This window comes from Vombatus ursinus, unplaced genomic scaffold (genome assembly GCF_900497805.2).
Source record: "Vombatus ursinus unplaced genomic scaffold, bare-nosed wombat genome assembly UNPS02014863.1, whole genome shotgun sequence".
NCBI classification, from domain to species: Eukaryota; Metazoa; Chordata; class Mammalia; order Diprotodontia; family Vombatidae; genus Vombatus; species Vombatus ursinus.
In genome coordinates this window covers 7,269,146-7,284,948 of record NW_020954641.1, presented here as the reverse complement: position 1 = coordinate 7,284,948, position 15,803 = coordinate 7,269,146, and the positions used below count along the sequence as shown (strand labels likewise).

Genomic DNA, 15,803 nt, shown 5'->3' with positions numbered 1-15,803 from the left:
ATCAAAGACTGTTAGTACATGAAACATGGACTTGTAAGAACTGAGAACAATGGAATATTAAATGTTAACATAGAGGACAGAATGTCAGAGCATAAGAGACCTTTTAAGATGAATAGTTCTAAAGAATCCATTTGACCTTTCCACTCTCCCACCCAAGAAGCTTCAATGGCTCCCTAGGGTCTAGACTCGAAGAGATTAAACACAAATTCCTTTATTTGGCATTTAAAACTTTTCACAATCATGCCCCAGGCTACCATTCCAAACTGATTACACATTAACTCCTTCTCAGGCTTTCTTCAGTCTATTGTTCAGTCTTCTTAGTCCTGTCAGACTCTTTGTCACTCCATTTTGGGGTTTTCTTAGCCAAGGCACTGGAGTGATTTGACATTTCTCCTTCTCCAGCTTATTTTATAGATGAGGAAACTGAGGGAAATAAGGTTAAGAAACTTGACCAGACACTTACTAGTTGTGTCTAGTAAGTGTCTAAGGTCGGATTTGAACTCAGGAAGATGAGTCTTCCTGATTGCAAGTCCAGTGCATTACTTAGCTGTCCAAGCTTCAATCAAACTGACCTCTTTGCTGTTACCCATTGGGTCTATAGTCAGAAAGACCAGAGTTCAACTCTGGCCTCAGACACTTACTAGTTGTGTGACCCTGGGCAAGTCACTTAACCCTGTTTGTCTCAGTTTCCTTATCCGTAAAATGAGCTGGAGAAGGAAATGGCAAACCACTCCAGTATCTTTGCCAAGAAAATCCCAAATGGGGTCACAAGAGTTGGACACATTTAAAAACAATGGAATACCATAGGCAGGCATTCAATCTTCACCTCTATGCCTTGATACAAGCTGCTTCCCAAGTCTGTGCCGTTCTTCCTCATCACTTCTGCCTTCTGTAAAGCCTAAAGTCCCTCCTGGCTCAGCTCGTGATGATTCCTTCAAAAGGCCTTTCCCGATGCCCCAATTGTTAGTCTGTCCCCACCCCATCATTATGTATTTATTGTATACCTGTCTTGTATTTACTTATTTATAAACATGTTCTATCTCAGTAGAGCACTGGTGTCAAATTCAAATAGAAACCAGGACCACTTTAAATGAGTATCTCTGAAGCTGCATATCGACTTAGAAAAGCACATATTAATCTATGTCCTGTTGTATTTTTACTTATTTTGTTAAATATTCCTCAATGACATTTTAATTTGCTTTTGTATTCAAAAGTGTTGCTGGGGGTGGGGCGCAGTGGAGGTGACAGCAGGAATAGTGGCAGCCACGCGATTTCTGCCACTGCTGCCGGGCTAGAGGTGGCAAGATGGCAGACAGGTTTGGCAGCAAAGAGAAATGCAACGACCAGAGGCTGGTCTTGCTACCCTTGTCTCGCATTCAGGTGATCATGAAGAGCTCCCCGGAGGTGTCCAGCATCAATCAGGAAGAGCTGGTGCTCATGGCCAAGGCCACATATGGAGGAGTTGAGCTGGGAACAAGAAGTCTGGCCAGCTTTACAACTCCCAACTCATCGGCTTCATTATCTGGTTTGCAGTGGTGTGAATTACCAGAACTTCAGATAGACCCATATTAAAATGGAAGGAACTCTTTGTTCAATATCTAGCCACCTATTCCTGTAAACACGGCAGCGGAAAAGAGAGGAAAGCACTTATTTACAGTGACTTATCAAATACTGCGGAAGAGTTGGAAACCTTTCAATTTCTTGCAGATATGTTACCAAAGATTTTAGCCAGCAAATACCTGGAAATGCTTAAAGAAGAGAAGGGATAAGGAGAGGAAGAAGTAGAGGAGGAGGAAGAAGATGAAGATGAAGATGATGAGAGTGAGGATGAAGAAGCTGAATCTTAAAACATAAAATGCAATACCTTATAATTAACCTAAATTGTGCTACCAACCATGCTTTTGCACTCGGTTCCTTTTATTCCCACAACTTTTCTATGACTCCCAATAGATCACATTATTTTTAGGATAGAATTTTATATCCAATCCATCCATCCACTCCAACCTGAGGAGTAAGTAAATCCAAAACTTCTAACTTACATTACATTTCAAGGTGTCACTAAGCTGCATATTTATTCTAATATCTTGTTTGTCTTATTTGGCATTGAACTTCTACATCCTTAAGGGAAACAAACATGAGATGCTTATCTTTTTCATTAATTGCTATAGATTTAAGTTCTAGTGATAGTAAATGTAGTAATATATGTATAAATGAAATTATTTCATTTCTGAACCATACTTATTTTCAGTTGAATATGTAGTTTTTTTCAGTTAGATATGTAGTACATAGCATATTACATATTAATTTCTGTATAGCAAGAAATTTTTACCTTTTGATAAAAGAGTCCTATATTTTTTACTATAAAAGATTTTTTGATTCTATATTTTTAAAAAATTGTACATAGTTCCCCCCCCCAATAAAATGGTCCATGAAAAAAAAAAAGAGTGTTGCTAGGGGCAACTAGGAGGCACAATGGATAGAGTGCTGGACCTGGAGTCAGGAAGACTCATCTTCCTGATTTCAAATCTGGTCTCAGACACTTACTGGCTCTGTCACCCTGTGCAAGTTACTTAACCCTCTTGGCCTCAGTTTCCTCATCTTTAAAATGATCTGGAGAAGGAAATAACAAACCACTCTAGTATCTTCACCAAAAAAACCCTAAATGGGGTCATGAAGAATCTGCAAGACTAAAAACAACTTAAAAACAAGAACAAAAGAAGAGAGGGCAGAAAGATCAGAGGATCAAAGATTTAGAGCTGGAAGGAAACTTGGGGATTATAAATCCCAACCTCCTCATTTTATATGAGAAAACTGAGGTCCAGAGAAGTTAATTGATTTACCCAATATCACATAGTAATTATCTGAGGCAGAACCTGAACCTGACTTCAGGTCTGGTGCTCCATCCCTGGAGCACTGGTCAGGAAAACAACAGAAAAGAAGATAATCTGACCTATAGGTGCAAGCCATAGAGCTGGGACTTTGGACAACCTGGCCCAAAATGGATGCTACTGGCATCCCAGGGGGTAGTTGCAGCACTTGGCAGTGTGGGCTGAGGACATGTCAGTTAATCAGTCAATCAACATATATTTATTAAGTACTACTATGTTTGGGGTATTATACTAAGTATCAAAGATAAAAAGACAAAACTTAAATCAATCCTATCCTCATGGAGAATAGAGGGCATCTTCCATGTACATCTACGTACACAGATGTACAGCACCTCTCTGAGCTACTCACTTCAACTTGTACTCATTTTCTTGGGTTGCACCCCAAAAGAGTAGCTGTTAAATAGAATCCCAGGGGTACCCTGCAGGTTGTTCAGTCATTTTTTCAGTTGTGTCCTACTCTTCATGACTCCATTTGGAGTTTTCTTGGCAGAGATACTGGAGAGGTTTGCTATTTCCTTCTCTAGCCCATTTTAAAGTTGAGGAAACTGAGGCCAAGAGGGTTATGTGACTTGCCCAGGGTCGCACACCTATTAAGTGTCTGAGGCCAGATTTGAATTCACAAAGATGAGTCTTCCTGACTCTAGGCCCACCACTGTATCCACTGTACCACCTAGCTTGCATTAGTACTTCATGGCTACCAATTCTAAAGCTATTGCCTATGATCTCCCCAACCAATGTGTTTCCCCTTAGCAATAAACCAGGAGACACAATAGACTCTTAGCAAAGTTATTTATTAAGGATCTAAAAATAAGAGTTGTAGATAAAAATCAAGCAGCTCACAACTAAAGTACCACAGGGTCCTAATGCCAGGTGCGGTCTTTCTATTGGGTGTATTGCTCAGCCTAGCTCTTCTTTCCCTTCCCCTCTCCCTCTCTTTCCCTTTCTCCCTTCATCTCTCTCCTTCTCCCTTTTCTTCTCTCTTCCTCTTCCTGGCTCTCTTCTTCCCTCCCTCCCCATCTCTCTCCAGGCACTTTTCAGCCTATCCAATCTCAGGCTTCTCCTCTAATATCATCAGAAGCGATGTTCACACTTTGTGAAGGAGTTACTGAGGGTTAACGTCTTGTTCACACATTAGAATGTTTTTTTGATTATATCCCTTATGAAAGCATAGACAGAATATATACAAAATTAATACAAAGTAGTTTTGGAAGGGAAGGTATAAAAATTGAGGAGGGGGAGGTACATCAAAAAAGCTTTCACATAAAAAGGTGGCATTTGAGTTATGTTCTTAAAAAAAACCATGGATTCCAAAAGACAGAAATAAAGAAGGAAAGAATTACAGATAAGAGGAACACCCAGTGCAGAGATAAGGAGATGGAAGGCAGAATATCAGATGTGAAGAACAGTAATTAAGCCAGTATGACTTATCTTGTAGAGTCCATGAAGGGTTGTTGTTCAGTTGTTTCAGTCATGTCCAACTCTTTGTGACTTCATTTGAGGTTTTCTTGGTAGAAATACTGAAGTGGGTTTGCCATTTCCTTCTCCGGCTCATTTTATAGGTGAAGAATTGAGGCAAATAAGTGACTTGCCTAGGGTCGCACAGCTAGTAAGTGTCTGAAGCCAGATTTGAACTAAGGAAGATGAGTCTTCCTAACCACAGACCCAGCACTCTATCCACTGTACCACATTACTGGTAGTAATGTGTAAGATGGCTAGAAAGTTTGGAAGGGACTAGGTTGTGAATAGCTTTAAATGTCAAAGAAAAGAATTTCTATTTGGTCCTGGAGGTAACAAGAACAATTGGGGTATTTTGAGTAGGGGGGATAGAGAAGGATACAGTCAGACCTGAACTTTGGAAAAAATTCACTTTGGCGACTACATGGAAGATGGATTGGATTGGGAGGGAATTAATTCACGGAGACCGAGTAGGATGTTACTGCAACAGTCTAGGATAATGGTTCCCACTGATTCTCAATGATGATCCATGAAGTCACAACAAAAATTCTCCAATGGCACCTTAAGCAGTAAATTACCTAAATTATGCTACAAATGGGCAGCTAGGTGGTTCAGTGGATAAAGTGCTGGGCCTGGAGTCTAACTGCTTCTCACTAAGTACAACATGTTCTTTCAATTTCTCAACCTGTCATCAGACTGTTTCTAAACCATCACAAGGGTTCAACATTTATAAATCAATTTCCAACGGATGGTCCAGTGTATGCACATACCCTCTTTATTTCTGTGCATTGTACTAGAGTAAGCCCCTTTTGTTACCCTCTCTCACCCTATAGTCACACCTCCTTAGCTGTGTAATCACGTGATCAAGATGTTACACTGTTGCAGAGAAAATATCAGACTATTCATGATCACTAGGCTTATGCCTTACAAGTCATCTTGAAACCATCTCATATTCAACAAAATGTGTAAGATAAATAAATTTAATGTGGTCTGGCAGATAATAGAAAGGATAGGACGACTTCCTGGATTACTTCTTTTAATTTTTACAGAATGTCCCACATAAAATAAAGGGTAAGAAGGGTTACCAAGGGGGAGCTATTCTAGCATAGTGCACAGAACACAAATGAGGCTAAATGCATATATCTGACCATCCACTGGAAATTGATTTACAAATGTTGAACCTTTGTGCTTAAGTATTTTATAACTAGTTTTAGAATTTTGTATTTAAAGTTTTCATAGTTACAGGTAGAATAAAATTTTATATTTTATCATTATAATTATATAATACCAATTTTAATCTGGAGGTTTTGAGGCAAAAGTTATCATTATAGTTATTATAAGCAGTTAAAGAATATATCTAGAATAATCACAATATTATTAGCATATTAATTTCCCTTGGGGTCACAACACATTTTTTGTTGTTGTTAAAGGGATTTGTGGGGCAGCTAGGTGATGCAGTGGATACAGTACCAGTCCTGAAGTAAGGAGGACTTGAGTTCAAATCTGGCCTCAGCCCAAAACACTTGACACTTAATAGCTGTGTGACCCTGGGCAAGTCACTTAACCCCAATTGCCTGGCGGGGGGGGGAGAGTGGGGGAAGGAAGGGATTTGTGCAATAAAAACTTTGGGAACCACTGTTCTGGGCTGAGAGGTAACAATGGCCTGAACTAAGGTAGTGGCTATGTGATCAGAGTTCAAGGGACTTAGTGAGAAGTGCTGTGGAGACAGCAATGACAAGATGTGGCAATTGATTGGATTTGTGGGGTGAGTGAGAATGAAGCATAGAAGATGACACCAGCGTTGTGAAACTGAGTGACTGGAAAGATGGTGATGCCCTCTACAGTAACAGGGAAGTCCAGAAGAAAAGTGGGTTTGGGGGGAAAGATAACGAGTTCTGTTTTGACATATTGAGTTTAAAAACCCACTAGACATCAATTCTGAATGGTCAACTAGGCAGCTGGTGATAGAGGGCTGGAGCTTAGAAGACATACTGGGGCAAGATACATGGATCTGGGAGTCATTTGCTGGGAGATGATAAACGAAACTACAGAAACTCACAAGGTCACCAAGAGGGCAGAGGAGGGGAAGGGAGTGAGCATTTATATAGCAACTCCTATGTGCCAAGTACCGTGCTGGATGCTTTACGAATATTTTTTCATTTGATCCAAGACCAAGAGTATAGAGGGAAAGGAGAGTTCAGGACAGAGCATTGGGGAACACCCACACCTGGTGTATACAGTCTAAGTGATGATTAAGCAAAAGAGACTGAGGACCAATTCTGTCCAAATCTCCATCTATAATGCTGTATGTACTGGCGGGGGATCCGCCATAGACACTTGGGTATTGTCCTATGTGCTAGAGTGTCCCACACAGGAATTTTTATGCAGGACAGTTTGGATTCTTAAAGTAAGGGGCAGAATTCTATTCCTGCTCATGGGCTTTCGTGAGTGCCTTGTATGTTTTTGTATCTGTTTATGGACTCTTAGTTGACTTTGAGATAGTTCATTATTTCATGTTTTAAGTATTTGTCAGTGTACATTTATCAGCCTTTTATGTTGTAAGCATTTTTTCCTTGGTTGAGGAAATAAATAGCTTTCCTATACCTGATATGGAGTAACTTTTCTAGAAAAGACATCACATCTGTTACTCCTTTTAGTAGGGACCTGCTCCTCACTTGCAAATATGAAAATCTGAAGGGAAGACTACAAGAAGAATTACAAGGACTGTGGATACTGTGGGAAGAAAGCTCACCCTACCAAACACTTAGAGGTGGGATGGGACAGGGATGCTCCTATTTCTCTGCCTCTCATTATTGACCCCAAATTAAATATAACTCTACTGCATTGCGCTGCCCAAGTAGTCTTAATAATGTCCTGCTCTGACACGTACTAGCTGTGTGACCTTGGGCAAGTCACTTAACCCTCATTGCCTCACTAAAAAAAATAAAATAAAATAATGTCCTGCTCTGTTCCTGTCATTCTTCTACTCAAAAGCATTCAGTGGTTACCATTGCCTAATGAGTAAGCTATATCACTGATCCTGGCATTCAAAGGCCTTCCCGGTCTGGCTCCTATCTCTCCATCCTTAGTTCATACTATTCCTCTTCATATACTCTGTGTTTCTGCCAAGCTGAGCTGCTCTCTGTTGTCTTCTCGCCTTAAATAGACTCACTCAAGTCCCTCCCTTCCTTTAAATAAAGGACTAAAATCCTTTTTTTTTTTTTAGTCTATAAAAAGATTAGTTACACTGACAAAATGAGCCCTTGAAGTATTGATGTAAGAAGTTGAAATGCCAGCTTTTGGGGAGTAAATCAGCCCTTGCTACTCAGATTCCGGATACCGGACTTTGAGCTAATATCTAAACTCATCTTGCCACTGGCCATTGACCATCCCTGAAGATTTCCCTAGAATTTCCTTTGGCTTAGCATGGATCACTGCCTGCCTGAAATGCCAGATTACCAGTTACCCCCTAAATTCCTCAATCAACTTCAGGTTAGAAATAAGGAAAGCAAATACACTCAATTCGACAGGATAGTAAAGTCCCTATCTCTCCACCACCTGCATGCCAATCAGCATTTCAGTCACCAAGGAAACTTCCCTAACAATTCCCCTCAATATTTAGACAACATGGGTTGGCCAACTGCCTTGTTTGGAGATAGTGCCAGCCTAGACACATCAGTAATGGAGCAGAGGCGGGAACTCAAAGACTCATCCGATCAGCTGCAGGGCAGGAAACTCAGCACCCAAAGAGGGAAGGTCTAAGGATTCTGAAACCAGTTCCAAGAATCTTTGGCGACATTGTGTTATAGTAGAAAGGACTCAGTTTAGAATCTGGAGAACTAACTTCAGACTTGAGCCATGACGCAGCGACTCACACTAGCTATGTCCATAGCTTCTTTGGGCCTCAGTTTTCTCACCTCAAAAATGGGGTCAATAATCCTTGTGTATACAGAATCATGGTGAAGAAGGCTTGAAGCTCTATAGAAACATGTGTTGTTAGTATTTAGAGGATTAGGATCAAGGGGGCTAAACATTTAGGGTTATTAAGAAAAATGTCTTCTCTTCAGTTTCTGTCTGATCATTCAGAAAGCAAATTTCTTACGCTCTGTTAACAGGCACTGTGAGCAGGGTAGTAAAGCATAAACAGTACTGGATTTGGAATCTGAGGACCTAGGCTCAAATCCTGACTCAGTCTCTTCTTAGCTAGGCAGAATCTCTCCGGGCCTAAATTTCCTTATCTACAAAGTGATAAGTTTGACTTAAGTGACTTGTTAGAGCACTTCCAACTCTAAATCTATGTATCATACAAGTATGTAAGATATAGTCCTTGATTTCATCAGATCCATAGTCTAGCTAGGGAGATGACTAATATTCATGAAAGATCCTTAAATGCTAAATGTGGTATACTGTTGCTGTCTATCCGTCATTTTCGAAGAGGAACTATGACATCACAGGGATGTCTTAACTTGCCCATCAGTTGGATTTAAGTGAGGCAGAGTTACACAAAATCATCAGCCTCATTCTGTCTTCCAGAGTCATTGAAGTCCAGTGGCAGGACAAAAGTCAAGATGATTGGTGATGGCCCAGGATGCAAGGGATGACCCTGGTGCCTTTGATGTCTAACCAAGCTCTAAGCACTCATAGTGCCTGCTTCAGCCACCTCCATGGCCATTGGAATAAGTTGTTCTCCTCTACCTATTCTGCCAAGGAAGTCTTCACATACTTGGGGTAAATATCCTCCTAACTCACTGACAAGTTTGAGGCCTGTTGGTTACCCTCAACCTGGTTTAGCTTGCCTGCCTAGATGGTTTTACCAGGGTGTGGCTGCTGTACATGCCATAGTTTCTTGGAGCCACAGGTGAGAGTTGGATAGAGCTGGACGCCAAAGGAAGGTGAGCAGCAAGGGCTCAGTAAGCTCTCACACCTGAGGTGCTAGTCTTCCTTGAACACCCTCATATGCTGTTAGGAGCAGAGAAATTCAGGGGTGAGCTCAATAGCAAAGGAAAGAACCCCGGCCTAGGAGTCAGGAGGCCTACATCTGAATCTTGAATGTGCCACTTGCTACTGTCTGACTGGGAGCCCCCCACTTCACCTCTGGAAGCCTCAGTTTCCTCCACTGTAAAATAATGGGCTCATACTGCATGATTTCTCAGATCCCTTGGATCTCCAACAGTGTTTGAAACTAGACAGAGATCATTGAGAGCTAGAAGACACAGAGGGCTTCATTCATTGGTTGGCTGTAAAGGATGGGAAATGGAAATGATTCCAGGGTAAATAAGTGGTAAGATTTCCATTCATAAAACAGGTTACTCCAATAGAATATTTTTTGCCAAAACGCAAGTAAAAGGATGGGTCACTAGAATAACCCAAGGGTCAAACAGACCTTAATGTGCCTATTCATACCAGGGCTATTCCAAAAGTTTCTGCTGAAGGGCTTCATGTCCACACAGTAGAACATTGTTTAGTTAGTTAAATCAGGAGGGAAGCAATCCCAGTGAGTAATAATCTGGAGACCTCCATTCTCCAGGCCACGTGGTACAGTGGGAAATAGCTTGAGTCGGAAATTTAACTGCAATACTCTATAGTTACATGACCATAAACAAGTCACTGCCAATCTGAGCCTTGATTTCTGTATCTGTAAAATGGGAATGATTAATGCTTGACTATCTACCTCACAGGGTAAGGAAAGCACTTTGTACACTAGAAATATGAGATGCTATAGAAATAAGAAATGTAAGTTATTTTTATCTTTTTTTTTGGTCTAGATTTGTGAATTCATCATTGTAAGGAATTCTCAGTGCAGAAACTCCCTCTGATAATAGACCAGCAACTCATTGATAGCTTAAAGACTTAAGAGAGTTGCTTGAGGTACCAAGGGTTTATTCTTTGCCCAAGATCCCACAGAAATGGTACTTGAACCCAGATCTTTCTGCCTACAAGGTCTGCCACTAAACATTACACTATGCTGCTCCTCATGATCATCACCATTATTATTCTTGTCTGCACACTACCCCTAACCCAGGCCTTCGTTCTCACTTCCTGACCCTGTCACCTAGTACCCATAGCCGTTCTGTACCCCCCAAAACAAAGGCGTCAGCATCAGTAGATATGAGCTAAGGAGTAGGCAGAAGCTGAGAGACTTAGGGCTGGAGTGGGGCCAGATAGTGTGGGCAGGACCTGGAGGCCACCAGAAGTAGAGAGGCAGAAACAAGGAAGTAAGGATGGGCAGGGCCAGACAAGGCCAGGCTCCAGCAGGGTCTTTACTTCCCCTGCCTCTGTCCAAAAAGAACCGCATAATCAAGAGAACCAAATAGGTGGGGACCGGAAAGGGGAGGGTCTGCCCTAGTTCCTTATTCTTTAAAGCATTTACTTCCTCTTGGGAAATTTATGTTTTTGACTCTGTTCAGTAATAATAATAATATCTCACATTTCTTTAGTATTTTCTGTAAATTATCTCACCACAGCTTTATGAAGTAGGTAAATATTATTGACTCCTTTTTACAGAGGAGGAAACTGAGGCTCACAAGAAACATCTTTCAGGTTTCACAGGTGTTTATTTAAACTATAAGGGCAGCTAGATGGCACAGTGCTGGGCCTGGAGTCAGGAAGATTGGTCTTCTTGAGTTCAAATCTGGCCTCAGACACTTACTAGCTGTGTGACCCTGGTCAAGTCACTTCATCCTGTTTGCCTCAGTTTCCTTATCTGTAAAATGAGCTAGAGAAGGAAATGGCAAACCCCTCCAGTATCTTTGCCAAGAAAACCCCAAATGGGGTCATGAAGAGTCAAGCACAACTGAAAAACAACTGAACAACAAGGTCTCAAAGCTTGGTCTTCCAGCTCCAAGTATAGCACTCTTTCTGCTGTAAATACTTAGCTTTTTCTCTTTATTCTAAGAGCTTCTACCTCTGACCTTAATTATTTTGAGTCAGACTGCTCTGTCTCTTGCTGTTATTTTCCAGCTGTCCAAAACCAAGCCACATCATTAGAAACCATGAGATCTGGGTCTGACTGCTGCTTACTACCTGGGTGATTTTGGGCAATTCACTTATTGTCTTTGAGCCTCAGGTTCCTGATCTGTAAAATGAGTGGTTGGACTAGATGGATGGCATTGGTCCTCTTTGAAAACAAAGGGTCAACAACAAGCAACAACAACAACAACAACATCAAGAAGACCAGCCACAGTGGGTGGACCCTTCTAGCTCTCCAGCTGTGACCTCATGAGCTCCATTATATTCCTTCTGCATTGCTTGGATTGGTCATGACGATAACTACCTGACCCAGTGGCCACGAATCCTCCAATTACACGGAAATGGTCATTGCTTTTTTGCTTCCAGTCTATCACAATATTTTAGCGTTGGATTTTAGATTAGCAAGGAACCTTAGAGTTCATATAGTCCCTCATTTTTACAGAAGAGGAAACTGAGGCTCAGAGGGGGAAATAATACCTCCCCAAGCATTTTAAGGCTATTGTTAGTTATCCTGCCCTTTGAGTAGATATTTTGGGTGAGTAATTAAGTGGTCTAGGAAGCCATATACCCGCCATCTTGGCAGGTCCAATTCCCACAGTAACCTAGGAGGTTGTATAGGACCCCTGTTTCATAGGCCTTTTTGGACTCCTTCTTTCTTGCCCTCTCTTGAATTTAGTAGACCCTGTAGAGTCCTTTCTATCCCTTCTTTCATCTAAATTGAAGCATTTCTCTACTCTGAGTCTGAGAATGTACTTGATAAGATCATAAAAGCAGGTAAGAAAGAAAATAGATAACTTATATGTCTACATTGAATTCCTCTTCTACCTGTGGAACACCAATGAAATTTTAATTATTAAAGGTACCACTGGCACCATCCCCTTCAACAGGAAGAGATAAGAAAAATGACTGTGGAATCTGTATGTCTCTACTCTCCATTGCTACAAAAAAGCCTGGATTGATTCCTGTTAGATTAATCCCTGGGAACATAAGCTTCAAGAATTACAATATGGATTTGTGACCACAGCACAGCACAAGGAACTATATCAGAATCTCTCTCTAATGTCTAGTAATTCTCAAAAACATGCCTGGCAGTGTTACCAGCCCAAGGTTCTGGCCACCATGAGGTACTTTGGCCACCCTGAAAAAATTCTCAGGATCTTCAAAGTCTCTCTGTTTGGGTGGTTGGGACACCAAGTGGAAGGTGTCCTGCCTTACCTTTTCCTCACCATGAATAGAGGGAAAAGATAAAGAAAAGATAAGGAAGGAGAGGACCAAACCCAGATGGAACCCTAGTATTCGAGTCCACAGAATAATTCCAAGCTTACTCAATGTCATCTTTTCAATCAAGCCTGTGAAATCAACAAGGCACTTAGGAGCTCAAATACTCTAATGGATAGGTGAGCTCATTCATTTGGATGTCTCTTCCAAAGTTGCAGGTCACAACCTGTTCATTCCTGCCTATCCCATGTGACTTGTCCACGTCCTCCCATATGTTCACCACAGGGAATCCTTTCAGTGTGCCAGAGTCCTTCCTCTCCCAGCATCATGAGGTCATCATTAGAACACTCAAGCTGTCCACTCCATAGATATCCCTCACTTTTGCCACATGGCCAGTCCCTCCCACATTTTCCTGATGACCTCAAAGTTCCTTTTTTGTTATATGTTGTAGCCTGATCACACCCTCATGCATCTCTCTATTGCCCTCTTGGTGATATTCACTTTTAATTCTTCAGAGACCGCAGCAGAAAGAATACTGTCTTTGGAATCAGAAGACCCAGGTTCAAATCCCACCTGAGACATTATCTGTATGACCTAGGGCAAGTCTCTTAACCTCTCAGGGACTCAGTTTCCACAACTGTAAAATGAGAGCATTAGATGAGATGGCCTTCTGGTATTAGAGCTAAGGACCCAAGATCCCGGTGCTCCACTACTCATTAAAAGCACCATCCAAATATTGGTATTAAAAAAATGAGCCTTTGCTTGTGGGAGAAGTTTTAGGCTCATTAAAGGAGCTGAATAATATCCTGAAGGAAATCAAGCTCATTCTCTTCCTGTTTAATTTAATTCTGGGCTTAACTTGTCCTTTTGTACTGACTGTTGTGTGTGTGTGTGTGTGTGTGTGTGTGTGTGTGTGTGTGTCTATACACACACATATGCATATATATGTGTGTGTATATGCCAATATATATACACACATATACGTATTTGTGTGTATGATATCCATGCCTGTGTGTCTGTGCATGCATATGTGTACATATATATGTATATATATGTATATATGTGTGTGTGTATGTATATATGTGTGTATATATATGTGTGTGTGTGTGTGTGTATATATACACACACACATGTGTATCTACATAATGTAGAACAAGACTGGAAAAGTATTTGAGGGCCAGATTGTGAAGGACTTTAAAGGCCCTAAGTAGAATTTTATATTTGATCATAGAGGAGATAGGGGAACATTGGAATTTATTGAATAAGAGTTACATATGTACACACACATTTACCCTAGAAGTCTTAGTGACATTTTAAGCTATTAAAGCTTAAAACTGCGTTAAAACTTTTGGGACACCCCATGATGAGCGGCCGTGACATGAACAAACTCCACTCCACCCCTCCATCAGCTAGAATAGAAGACACTAGCTACTTCCAAGAGAATTTTGACGATGCATGAGAGAAGTGCACAGGTGGACGTTCTGTAGCTGTTTCTTATTGGCTTACGTCATCATTGGGAGGAGCCTTTTCTTCCCATTTGTTGCATAGCCAGAACTGCTGAAATCCTCAAAAGTGCCTAAATCAGCTCAATCTGTCTGTCCCTTGGCTGTATTCTCATCTGGAAGAGTGAGGTGATTCCTTTAGTCATGGTATCTGGTGAGAGTACCATGCTTAAGGGGAAGGCCCTTTTGAAGATGTTGACAGTTCTAGCTACATAGCCAATGAGAGCTCCCAACCACTTGGTAAGACAAATGGAACCAGTTACAAAAATTCCACAACGTACATCCCTCAAACATCATGATTCTCCTGGAAGCAGCTCCCTAGTATCTTCCATTTTAGCTGATGGGTTCTTTACATGCACCAGACCCCACACACACACAAACACACACACACTTAAGGACAAGCTCTATATATGTTATAATCTGGGCAATAAATATTCTTCAATCATTTGGTCTTTCCTGATCGTAATCACTCTTTTGAGTGATTACAGATCTCTTCCAGAATACCCTGCAATATCCTAAGACTTGATGCAGCCAAAATGATGTCATCAGAAAACAGGAATGTGGGGGCAGCTAGGTAACACAGTGGATAAAGCTCTGGCCTTGGAGTCAAGAGGACTTGAGTTCAAATCCGGCCTCAGACACTTAACACTTACTAGCTGTGTGACCCTGGGCAAGTCACTTAACCCCAATTGCCTCACCAAAAAAAGAAAAAGAAAAAGAAAAAAAAAACAGGAATGTCCTGAAGACTTCACCATCCATAAGGAACCCCTTCAACTTGGACTCTGAGCTGGATCTTGCTACTATCATGCAGCAAAAACCTTTAGCAGAATATGCCTCCCTGCTTCATGCCTTTCCTGGTATTCGTGATCAGAGTCATTGAAAAAGTTTATCTCTATTGTTATGTCTTTCAAAGAATCCTAAATAATTGGAATGCATGGATAAGAGGCACTTTATTGGAAGAGAACCTTTGGTTTTGTGTTTTATTCTATCAAATCAAATGCTTTTTTAAAATAATCAAAAATATATATATATACAGTGGAATCTTGTATTTTCTGTATCTTTCCCTTAGTTGTATGATGGCAGACCATCTTCAGTCTGCTCTACTAATTCTCTACTAATGCCTAATCCTTAGAATTTTATTTTTCTTTATATCCACCTCAGCATCTAGTATGCCTGGTGGCATTATAAATTATCTCGTCTGAGCTATTGCAATAACGTCCTAAGTGATCTTCTCTGTCAAGTCTCTCCCCACACCAAGTCATCGTTCTTGGAGCCAACAAAGTGATATTCCTAAAGCCCTTATTCGATAAACTCCAGTGTTCCCTTATTTCTTCTAGGATCAAATAGAAAACTTCTTTTCTGGGCTTTAAAGTCTTTTATGACCTGATTGCCAAATACCTTTCCAACATTGTTATCCCACATTCTATAGTCCAGGCAAACAGGCCTTCTTTTTGTTCTTTACACACAAAACTACATCCCCCACGTCCATGCTTTTACACCAGCTATCACCCAGGACTAACATTAATTCCCTCTTTACCTCCATTTCTTTGGATTTCTTGTTTCTTTCAAAGAACTCTGTACAAGTATCTCCTACATGAACCTTTCCTGATCTGCACTACTGCTATTGCTGACTCCCTCCCCAAGTTACCTTGTTATTTATTTTTATAAATTCTGTATATGCTTATATATGCCCATGTAGTCTCCTCCAATAGATGTCAGCTCCTTGCAAATAGAGACTGTTTCATTTTTATCTTTATATTCTCAGTGATGA

General features: G+C 40.9%; 1 pseudogene; it reads left to right on the top strand.

Annotated features, from left to right (window-relative positions):
- Window positions 1–1,305: 1,305 nt before the first annotated feature.
- LOC114027591 lies at window positions 1,306–1,847 on the top strand (annotated as a pseudogene).
- Window positions 1,848–15,803: the final 13,956 nt, after the last annotated feature.